This window comes from Phyllopteryx taeniolatus, chromosome 1, assembly GCF_024500385.1.
Source record: "Phyllopteryx taeniolatus isolate TA_2022b chromosome 1, UOR_Ptae_1.2, whole genome shotgun sequence".
NCBI classification, from domain to species: domain Eukaryota; kingdom Metazoa; phylum Chordata; class Actinopteri; order Syngnathiformes; family Syngnathidae; genus Phyllopteryx; species Phyllopteryx taeniolatus.
The window spans coordinates 27,531,483-27,542,422 of NC_084502.1; the positions used below are offsets into that span (position 1 = coordinate 27,531,483).

Consider the following 10,940-nt stretch of genomic DNA (forward strand, 5'->3'; position numbering starts at 1 on the left):
TGTGTGGAGGATAATGAAAGCGAACAACAAATGGCTCTCACAAATGGAACCTTGAACAAAACACGCAAAAGACAAAAAACATGGTTTGCATAATTTGGGCATAAAGCTTAATCCTCAAAACATGTCAGCACAGAGTTATCACAGAGATAACAGAGTTGTGGTCAGTCTGACAGTTGATTTCCCATTTGTGCTGCAACTTCTATTATTATTGGTTAAACATGGAGATGGGAGAACCGTGGATAACATTTCAGCCTCGTAGTCAAAAGTTCTGGGTTTTGAGTCTCGGCTGTGTTGAGTTTTGCATGGGTTTTAAGTGGGTACTCCAGTTTCCTACCACATTCCAAAAACTTGCATCCGTTTTCTTTATTACATGATGGAGGATCCCCCATTCAGTTTTGGTTGCATCTGTCCTAAACCGATGAATGGTTTCTGCTGTGGCCGCTGTATTTTGTTCATGAAGTCTTCTGCACAACAGTAGATAACTTCTCTCCTGCCCTCTGGAGGCGGTTCCTGATGTCAGTCGGCATTGTTTTGGGGCCTTCTTTACAGCTCTTACAATGTTTCGGTTATCAACTGCTGCAGTTTTTCTTGATCTACCTGATCCAGATCTGTTACTTCTTCTTCCAGATTGATGTTCCAAGAGGTTAAATGAGCATTGTTTGTGTGATGACTCTTAATTGAATTTCATCTCTTTGGTATCTTGTAGGTTACACCTCTATATACTGTATTATCACTATAAGACCAACCCTTACCCTTGGAAATGGCGCATTCCAGTCAGTCACACGGTCCAGTACTTTTGTGTCAATTGAAGAATGGGTGAATTGACACAAAAGGTGCTCTCTTTTAAATTGTGTATCAGATCAACCTGGAAATGTAATCTGAGATGTTGATCTTGCCTCAGTGTTTTTAATCTACAGCAAAAACAAAGGGATTAGCCTCACTCCACCAATGGAATTTTTGGAGGAGATTTTGTGTGTGTGCGCGTGCATGTGTGCGTGCGTGCGTGTGAACGACTTTATAGTCCTGCAGTGGGATATTTGCATGGGGTCTGGGTTTTGCTATAATATGCTGTGATGTATTAAGCGGTTTTGTGTTCCTCAGTTCATTGATTTCTATGTCACTTAGACTAAACAGTATCTCTAGCCTGTGACTCAGCTCAAAATGTTTTTCAAGCCCCATATCATTAGTGTGCTGTGTCTTTGGGCCTTCACACTATTTCATTTCAAGCCATATCCTTAGGTTACATGCAATTGTGGAAAAACCCGATTTAAAGTAAATGCAACTCATCATATTTTTCTTGGACTCATCTTTTATTTTAGTACCTTTTTGTGTTATCATATAGCCATTATCTACACAACACTGCAAATACAACATAAGCATTTTATTGCTTGATGTATATTCATCTGTGGCCCTTCAGATGACAGTCTGCTGGGCGGTTTTGAATGACAGCTGAGGTAGAAGTGGTAATATGAGACACTAAACAGTAGTGGGGCAAGATGACTGGCTTAGCAACTTAAGTCGCAGCGACTCAAGCGTGTCTGTGAATATACAGATGTCATTGTGTGGCTCGAGGCTAGAAATTGCACTCCAGTTATGGCTGGAGAGCACATGAGCTTGTGTGCACAATGGACTTCCCGCAGACAAGCTAGTACATCAACACAGCCAGGCCTTTTCACGTGAAAAGAAAGTCTTGCACGAAAGGATGTTACAAAAAATTCTGTCTGCAGGCTGTCGCAGGCTCTTTTTGATGCAGTCAGAAAAGCAGATATCTCAGTTGCTCCAAAACCAACAATTTAAATCTTTAATTAAATCCTAACTCAGTATTGCAACCTGCCATGCAATCTGTAACAATACAGTACTTCACCCTTTCTCCACAGCTGTGGTCAGGTTTACGCGCGCCTATGACTCTCATGTTATAATAAATCTTTACTTTAAATTACATATTTATTTTCCACAGTGTAATGATTATACAATATAAATTATCATCACTTATTTTTATAAAGAAGAATTGGGTTCACAAGCTTAAATTCATTTTGCATTGTGGTACTGAAAGTTGTAAAATGTCTGTTAAATTGACAAGGCCAACGACTATTATCTTATTGTTAGTGATCATAATTGATTTTACCTTGTAGTTTGTCTTTACCAGCATAAAAAGGTTTGTTTGACAGCATTTATTAGATTTATTAATATGCAGAACAATGGGGAAGTCTAAAAAAATTTCACCAAGTATGGAAAGACTTTTGAAGCCATTTCTAATCAACTGTAGATCCCAGTCAGTTCAAAGAAGACTGCCACAGATTGGTTACGATGTTCAGTAATATCCCAGGAACCACCTCGGGCTCTATTTTTGTGACTAGTGCAAATCCAGGGCTGCACTTGGCGCAACTCTGTGAAGAGGCGGGCTAGACATGGTTTTGGTCATTTGTGGACAGGTGTACCCCCAGAGAGAGTGGGACATCTGCGCTGGTGTGGGGGTTGTCACAGCCGACCTAAATCCTTTCCAATCTAAGAGGATTCTTTCCTTCACTTTAAAAGTGGCACATATAGTTTTGCATGGAGACGTCTCTACATGCGGAAGATGATGCAACAATCCATGTGTGACTGGAGCGTTGAACGTTAGCGGGTACCCTAATTAACTACAGAATGGAATGAGCTGGTGAAAACCGCTGGCGATTTAAATGTGTCCGTGGACCTCATGCATCGATATCCCCTCCAACGATCGTTTGTCCCCTCCCCCCGGACCCCATAGCTGTATCACACCATCATTGATGAGCAATGTTTTTTTACTAATAAACGAGAGGGTAGTCTTAGGGTCAAAAAAAAAAGGCTGATGTAGGTCACAGAGAGGCATTCATGTAGTCATGACACTTATCTCCTTCAAGATCAAAATGAAAATGTTCAGTCATGGCATCAAACTCCTAACTACCCATCAGAAGGAAGAAGAAAAAAAGGGTGGAAGGATGAATATAGTGTGGATGGATAAAGTGAGTCAAGGAAAACCGTTGAGGACAGCTTTTACTTGTCATGCTCTTCAACAGTCCATAAATGTGAAATCACAAAATACACACAGGACCCAAATAGACTTTCTATAACATTTAGCCTACATTTGTTTCTCCATTTTGCTGTTTTTTTTGCACAATGACTTTGATGCTGTAATGGTAAATTGAGACAGTTTGATATTTTATTGCAATTTCGAGATCCACATCATAAATCATGGCTGGTTTTGTGTCATATTACAAGTGGCTGAGTGGCTTTATCAAATTACAGACAAAAGGTTTACCTAACCGGGTGCAAATCTGTCATTGGCAGGAGAGCATAAAAGAGCTGATGTGATGTCCTTTTTAGGATCTTGTCACTTCTATGAGTAAGTTCTACAAAAACAGAATAACTAAACAGAAGGAAAAAGTTTTACTCCATCAGATGTCAAATCCATCTAGATGAGGAATGGGAAACTTTGATGATCACATGAGCCACATACACTCCCCTAAAAAAATAGTGTTCTTTTTGGACAATAAACCTATAGGCCTCACAAAATCTTCTCCTTGTCTTTCAACCAATCACTGGGACAACCTCGCCTAGCTTGTATTAGAATTGCTGATGCAAATATTAGCTGTGGTGTTAAGGTGTTACCATAAGCTTGAATCGCTTCATGGTAAAGTCTGTTTTGTCAAGTCCAGTTTATTTGTATATCCCTTAATCACAAGAGGGCTCAAAGGGCTTCACAGGTGCACAGGGACAAAGACTGATGATATCCGCTGATCTATATCCCCCAATCAGGCAACGAAGAATTCAATATCCCATTTGGGGAGAAATAAGAAACCTCGAGAAGGGAGTGCAGATGGACGTATCTCCCTTTCAGGATGACCAGGCTGCAATGGATGTCGAGTGGGAAACATTTATCACGTTGTATGGTGCTGTACAATGTTAATTAAGATGGCATAAAAGTCAATTAAAAGAGATGAAGCATGGGGGAAGGAGAGACTACTTGAACTAAAAGTGTAAAAATACGTTAAATAAGTTCATTCATTCATCTTCCGCACCGCTTATCCTCACTACGGTCGCGGCCGTGCTGGAGCCTATCCCAGCTAACTGCGGGCGGGAGGTGGGGTACGCCCTGAACTGGTCGCCAGCCAATCACAAGGCACAAGGAAACAAGCAACCATTCGCACTCACATTCACACCTCACCACACCACAGTCTTCAATTAATAATTGACGTGGGAAGAAACCGGAGTACCTGGAGAAAACCCACGTAGGCATGGGGAGAGCATGCACACAGGCGAGGCGGGATTTGAACCCGGGTCCTCAGAACTGTGAAGCAGATGTGGTAACCAGTCGCCCACTGTGCTGCCTAAGTTAAAGTTGTGATTTGAAATTTTCTGAGGCACAATTTGACACAACAAGACAAACATGAGCCCTCATGTAGTCCTATCACTTAAGTCCTTTTTCTTCTGCACTTAGACGCGTGGCCATGCGTGTCAATACAGAGAGCAGGACGATTTTCTCACAGAAGACTTGAGTGTTCACTTAAAAACATGAGTACCTAAATAGACAAGTCTAACAGTCGTAAAAACATGGAATTGTTAAACTTATCGAGATGTATTCAGAAGCTAAAATGTGCGTACTATATGCTAACAAAACTACCATATACAAAATAAAACTGTCTGACCGTATGAGCACACAAGTTCGTACAAGCACTGCGCTCAACTCTGAAGAATAATGTTAGCCTTGGTGCATTTGTTTAGTCGCCTACACAACACGATATGTTTCCAAGCAGGTGCACCACAGCAATTAAAGTGAATTGCATTTCACCTTAATACTACTTAGTATACAATAAGAGATGATTAAGGGTCAAAGACTGACAAAGGCCCAACAAAATTTCATTTTCTCTTCGTGGCGTTGCCCTCAATGGGCCCAAAGTGAGTTTTTCTCCCCCCTGGCAATACGTCAATCTCTCAATATCCTCACCATGCAAGCTTACATATACATGGCAGTTTTAAAACACTTTCTGAGGGAATCCTCTTGACCATTAAACCACCTCTTGAACTGCCAGGTTGTAACAGGCTACCTCACAATTGGGTTTTGCATGGTTGAGTTCGCATTTGCCAAAAGGAGTGAGAAGCATTGAGTATGCCTCCTTAGCATCATCACAAAGAAAAGTAGTAGTCCAGTGTTTCCTTGTTGGACATTTTACATGTTGGTGGAGAGACGCCTGTGTGTACTCCATGGTAAACATGATTTGATATCCTCAGAGTTTGCAATAAATGCTTAATGATGCTAAGTTTTTCGTGCTGCAATGAAAGTGTAGAATGGACTCATCCCGTGTTGGAATATAAATATGGATGGCGATGGCGTGTGAGAACCTCACTGGCTATGTGATATGGCCTGACGCCAACAGCTTGCATATCCGCATTGCGACAGCGTATCTCAGTTTTTACCGTCAAATGTCTGGGGGTTGTGCCATCTCTTCTTAACATAGAGAATTAGCCCACCACCTTTACTTTTTCAGTGTAACCGTCATGGTACTTAAGACCAATAGAGTCATGTTAGCATCTGCTATGGGACTTGTTCCTGTGGGGATGACTGATTCTTCTGGTAACATTGCTTGCCCTGTGCTGTCAGTTCATACAGCTTGTTGGACAACATCAGAACAGAGGGGAATGGATGGTTTAGAATTCTGCTGGCTATATATATATATTTTTTTATTATACTGATTATTATTATATACTGATTATCCCTAAAGATAGTTTTAGCCCTAAGCTCAGCTTTGTGTCTCCGACTGGTTCAGCATTTGTAAAGTCCTGTTGACTGGGGTGACAAATACTGGCTTCTCTGTTTCTCCTTCACGCCAGAAATTCTACTCTCAAATAGACGAGTCTACTAATACAGGCTTGCATTAGCACACTAGGATAAAGATAGAAGTAAAGACGAATGCGCATCGGCCCTCAATGAGCAGCAAACTGACACATGCACTTTCGCAGATGTTCGACAAAATCACAAACATTCCTTTGGTGATGGCGATGTTAAAATAAAGCTGCAGATAACAGTGGATGAGGTTTAGCCTTCAATCTGATGTGGGATCAGTGAACTGAGATTTAATCTGAAAAAGTTGTTGGTGTAGCATTCCATACTTCACCTCATCTCCTTTCTTTTGTCTTCCTCTGGTTTCTGTTCTTTTATGGTCACTTGCATTTGCATGGCTCTCTGAGCAGTCATAGCCAAGAATGGTAATGCTAACATGAAGATGTCTCTCTGCGCTGTTGATGTGATACACTGTGCATAATGTCAGTGTATGATTACTGAATCATGCCATCTTTGCTTGCTTATACTGACTTAAAAAGCAAGCAAAATATGGCATGATTCATCTCATTGACAACAGAGGTTAGGCAAGGCACTTCAGATACAGCAGGTCCACACTGCATGAAAAAGGCAATGAAAAACGGTCTAAAGAAAAACCTCAAACAGACCCGAGACGCATCTGCCTTGACCGGTTGGGTTGGGACAGAGAGAACGAGAGAGCGAGAGAGAGAGAGAGAGAGAGAAGAAATAGATTCAAGATTCCATTTATCTTCATATGCAGAGTAATAACACAACAATAGCTAGGAGCAATGAAATTCTTACTTTGCTAATCTCCGTCCACTTATACAAAGAATATAAAAGATGAAAAAGAACAATTTTTAATAATGATAGATGAAGAAGAAAATAAGTATATAACTTGCAAAGATGCAGGTATTTGACTTCAAGTATAGCAGGTCGGACTGTAAACATTCAAGTGAGCAGGATTAGAAATGAAAAAATATTGCACAGTGTGATTCACAGATTGTGATGTCATTTGTTCAGGAGTCTGTTGGCGTGTGAAGCTCTTTTGTGTCCCGTCGTTCTGGCCGCGACGCTCCTGTAGCGTCTGCCACATGGAGATAGGATAGAGGATTTGAGGAATGGATGAGGTGGCCATGTGCATAACATTCATTTTGTTAACAATAACAGTGATATGGTGTTTGGCAGTATTATGCTACTGTATTACTACTACAAAGTTAATCATAGCAGATGTAAAGGCATTGCTGTTGTCTACACCTCTGGAAGCACAGGCACCTACTACGTGTACAATGTAAAGGGGAAAAGGAACAATACATTTCATAGCTCGATCCTTACTGGAATAGTACACGTGATATTTGCACCATTTTTTCTGTTTGTACTTGGCTGACATTTGCCAAACTTGGTTGGAACATCGGGTACCTGCCGGTTTATACAGTATGTATCAAAACAAAACTATCCCTAATAGTTTTCAGAATATCAAGATGCAACATTACCAAAATAGACGCACTTATGACTGAACATTTTTAAGAGCTTGAGTACTACATTCAACCTAGGGAGTTATTGCTGTTTGTTAAAATGATAAGCCTATGAGCAAGCATAATGAATTGTGTTTAAAAACAGCAGGGTTTTATTTTTTATTTTCATTTTCATTTTTTTTTAGCTGGCTGCATCAAGTACATCCTTTTTGACCTGTTGGACCCCCAATAGATTTGATAAAACGGACAGATGGTATGCAGTGAGGGTGACAGTAGTGGCTTATTCTGTGTGTGAGTGTGTCTTGTGGCTGCATGTGTGTAAGGGCAGCTGTTGAACAAGAGGATTTAATAATGCCTTGTGACCTAAATCTAGCCGAAGCAGTTCCCCTCAACTGCCGTTGTATTAGAGTGAATAGGGATGAAACGCATTGACAGATGAACTGTGATCAAATATATCTATTACATTTTAAGAATGCTTAGTATAGTTGAGGAGTTCCAACACAAAAGCCTACAAAGTGCCACACCAACTAGCAGATTGCCGATCGATGTTGGTCGCCATCAATTGGGTCAAAAGAATCTTCAGGATAGCAGCAACGAAGACGATAACTGACTTGTGCCTCCCTTTGAAAGTTTAGGATTCAGGGTTAATTTAAGTTAAGGGTTAGCTCAAGCAACTAGTTCTAGTACACTCACCTGTTCTGTTATGGATTTCTATTTAAAAAGCACCAAACCATTTCAGTGTAATTTTATTGTCATCTGAAAATTTTGCACTTATGTTTCTGAAGAAAATGTTTCTCTTTCAATTGTCTGGTTTTGCGATGAAATTACATGAACGACCTCTTGAAAAGACTTTTTCAATAAAAGTTAGATTTGTTTCCCCCCAATTAGCCTCTTAATTGCTTAATTTATATTAACTGAGAATACGTTAATTCTTCAGTTGTGTCTTTTGAGTTCTTTCATCCGGTGTGAACACATAAACAGAGAAGGATGAAGATGAAAAAGAATGGGGGTGGGCAACAGATCTTTTCTTTGAAATTTTAAGTCTTTTGTTTGTTTCCATTTACAGTTTCTAATGTACGAACAAGTGCATTAGGTTGCTGGTTTCATGTTTTTTCTATCCAAATTCAAACTTGTTGCCATGCTTTAGGTGCATGTATCTGCAATATTGTGATAATATTGTGGTCATTTTGATCAGTACAGTCGTGATATGAAATGCTCATACCATTTCATCTCCAAGAGTAAATGCGGGTATAGCGATTCATCCCATCCACAGTACTGTGTTATCGCTTGTTGCGGCCCAAATCTGCAAACACTCCTGGGTTTGCAACAGGAAATCTGCCTAGAATACAAATGACAGTTAGGACGTGACGGCAATGTGTGTCGAAGCTGCTCGCACTCCATCAATGTCCACTAGCTGTTCCCTACCAAGACCAAGTGTCACTCCTGAGAGTCCCCCAACCTAACCCCCGTAGTAATGTCACCTTAAACTAACAGCTTCTAAATCCTGTGGATGCTGCACTGGTTTGAAAAAGGGAAAATACAATCTCAGTCATGTTCTTTGTGGGCTGAATCTGCCACACAAAAGCTTGCAAACTATATCATACATTGCTATGGAAATATGTTCTATGCACCTCAGGAGATAGTAGTGCCAATGAATGTAATGCCCTACAGTTTATCTTCATGTTTGGGTCACTATGTCTTCTTTTTTTTTTCTAAGATCAGTCACAGCCAAAAAATGCTTTTTAAGTCAAACGACTCCATTAAAACAAAATTAGAATTCTGGTACTTACAAAATGATGGTTGATGTAAAGGTAAGGCTTTGTTCATCCATCCATCTATTCTCCATTTAGGCGGACTACACCCACATGGTTGCCAGTCAGTCGCAGGGCACCTATAGGCACGGACAATCATTCGCACTCACATTCACACAGTCACTGAGTGGAGACTGACCCCACGCTGCCCGGACCAAAGTCAGGCGAGTGTCAGGCACCCATCTATTCTCAATACCTCTTATCCTGTTCAAGGTCACGGGGTGCTGACTGCGCGAAAGGTGGACTACGCCATGAACTGGTCGCCAGCTCGTCGCAGAGGCTTTGTTTTATTCATTTAGTTTTACAACTAATAGGAACGCTTGCAATCATTAAACCAAAAAGATGCTAACCAGAGGGAAAGAAGATTTCTTACTAATGAAATTAGATTGCTTGGTTAATTAATTACATTTAATTTGTCAGGCATGTCAACAAAAGCCAGGGAAGAGTGCAACAAAAATTACAAATTAAAAAGTCACTTTTTCTTATTTTTTTCTTACTAATCACACAAAAAGACACACAATTGAGCTAAATTTATATATTAATGTGAATTCAGTCAATGAGTGCTTCAAAGTACCATGACAGGTGAGTCCATAAATAAAGGAAATAGGGCAGAAAAGTGGACAAGTGATTAGCACTGCTGTCTTACAGCAAGAGGTAGGGCTGCACAGTTCATCGAATTTGAATCGTCATCGCGATATTTGCTGCCACGATTAAATGAGCCTGATTGTCGGCAACTTTTTTACATTTAAAATGCAAGCACTGCTGCATATGAAAAGTGCTTCATTTGAAGCAGTGCCCGCAACCGAGTCAGCCAGCCACCAGGGGGCGAACACAACATGGTTCATGCTTTATTAAGGGCCGGGCCGCAGTCCATGGCCAACTACAAAATAAAAGCTTTAAATGGCATGAATGTCCAATGTAAAATGAAGCTTTTACTTTGAAGTTGGCCCTCGCAGCACGTTGGCGGAGAGGCAGCATGTCACATTAAGACACTATTTATAATCATTGTAGCGGCTGCCTTGACTTCAACTTTTCCATCGGCCTGACCTCAATGAAAAAAACGCCACGAGTAAAAAGAAAGGGAAAAACACAGCTGTCGAGTTCTTTGCACTTTGTGAGCATGTACAACTGAGCCATGGTCAAGCAGTACAACGGAGACATACCATCCTTGACCATTCACTATACTGACGACGGGGTTTTCAATTGAAAAGTCAGTGCTTGCAGCCTAATGGCATTGCCTGCTATGCATTAACTGCATTTGCTTCCATTAAATTGCAATTTGTGATTGCACTTTGCAATAATTTATTCAGTTAGCCCTTGCTAAAGAAGAATTTTTTGGGGGGTACATTTATTTTTAATTATTATCTATTATTTAAAGAGTTTTTTTAACTAAAAATTTACATATTGTTTGTTTAAAAGTAGTGCAATAAAAATAAGATTTTTCCTTATCATGAGGAATAATCATTGAGCCAAGTAATCATGATCATTATTTTGGCCATAATCGTGTAGCTTGTTCTTTTCATAGTGGAATTTTCATCTTCTGTGTGTGCCTTTGTGGGTGTTAGGGCTCTGGGGGGTGTGGAGGATCCAAATGCAGAGGCTGGAGGCAAGGTGGCAGTAGTTTATTTTACAGCGGGCGTCATGGACATTGCAGTGATCCAGGGGTGTGAAGTTCCAGGTGGTGAATGGACTCTGTGGCTTTGTTCCAATTCAACAAGTGCAGGGTACAAGGCCGGCAGGCAGGCAAGGAGTGCTCGTGAAATAGTCTGGGGGCAAGGTAACGAGGCAGAGACAAAAACACAAAAGATACTACACTAGGAATACTTTACAATAGCTAGG

General features: G+C 40.6%; 1 protein-coding gene across 2 annotated transcripts in view; it reads left to right on the forward strand.

Moving 5' to 3' along the window:
* nlgn4xa (neuroligin 4 X-linked a) overlaps positions 1 to 10,940 on the forward strand; it is a 90,868-nt gene that overhangs the window by 49,668 nt on the left and 30,260 nt on the right. The window lies entirely within an intron of this gene.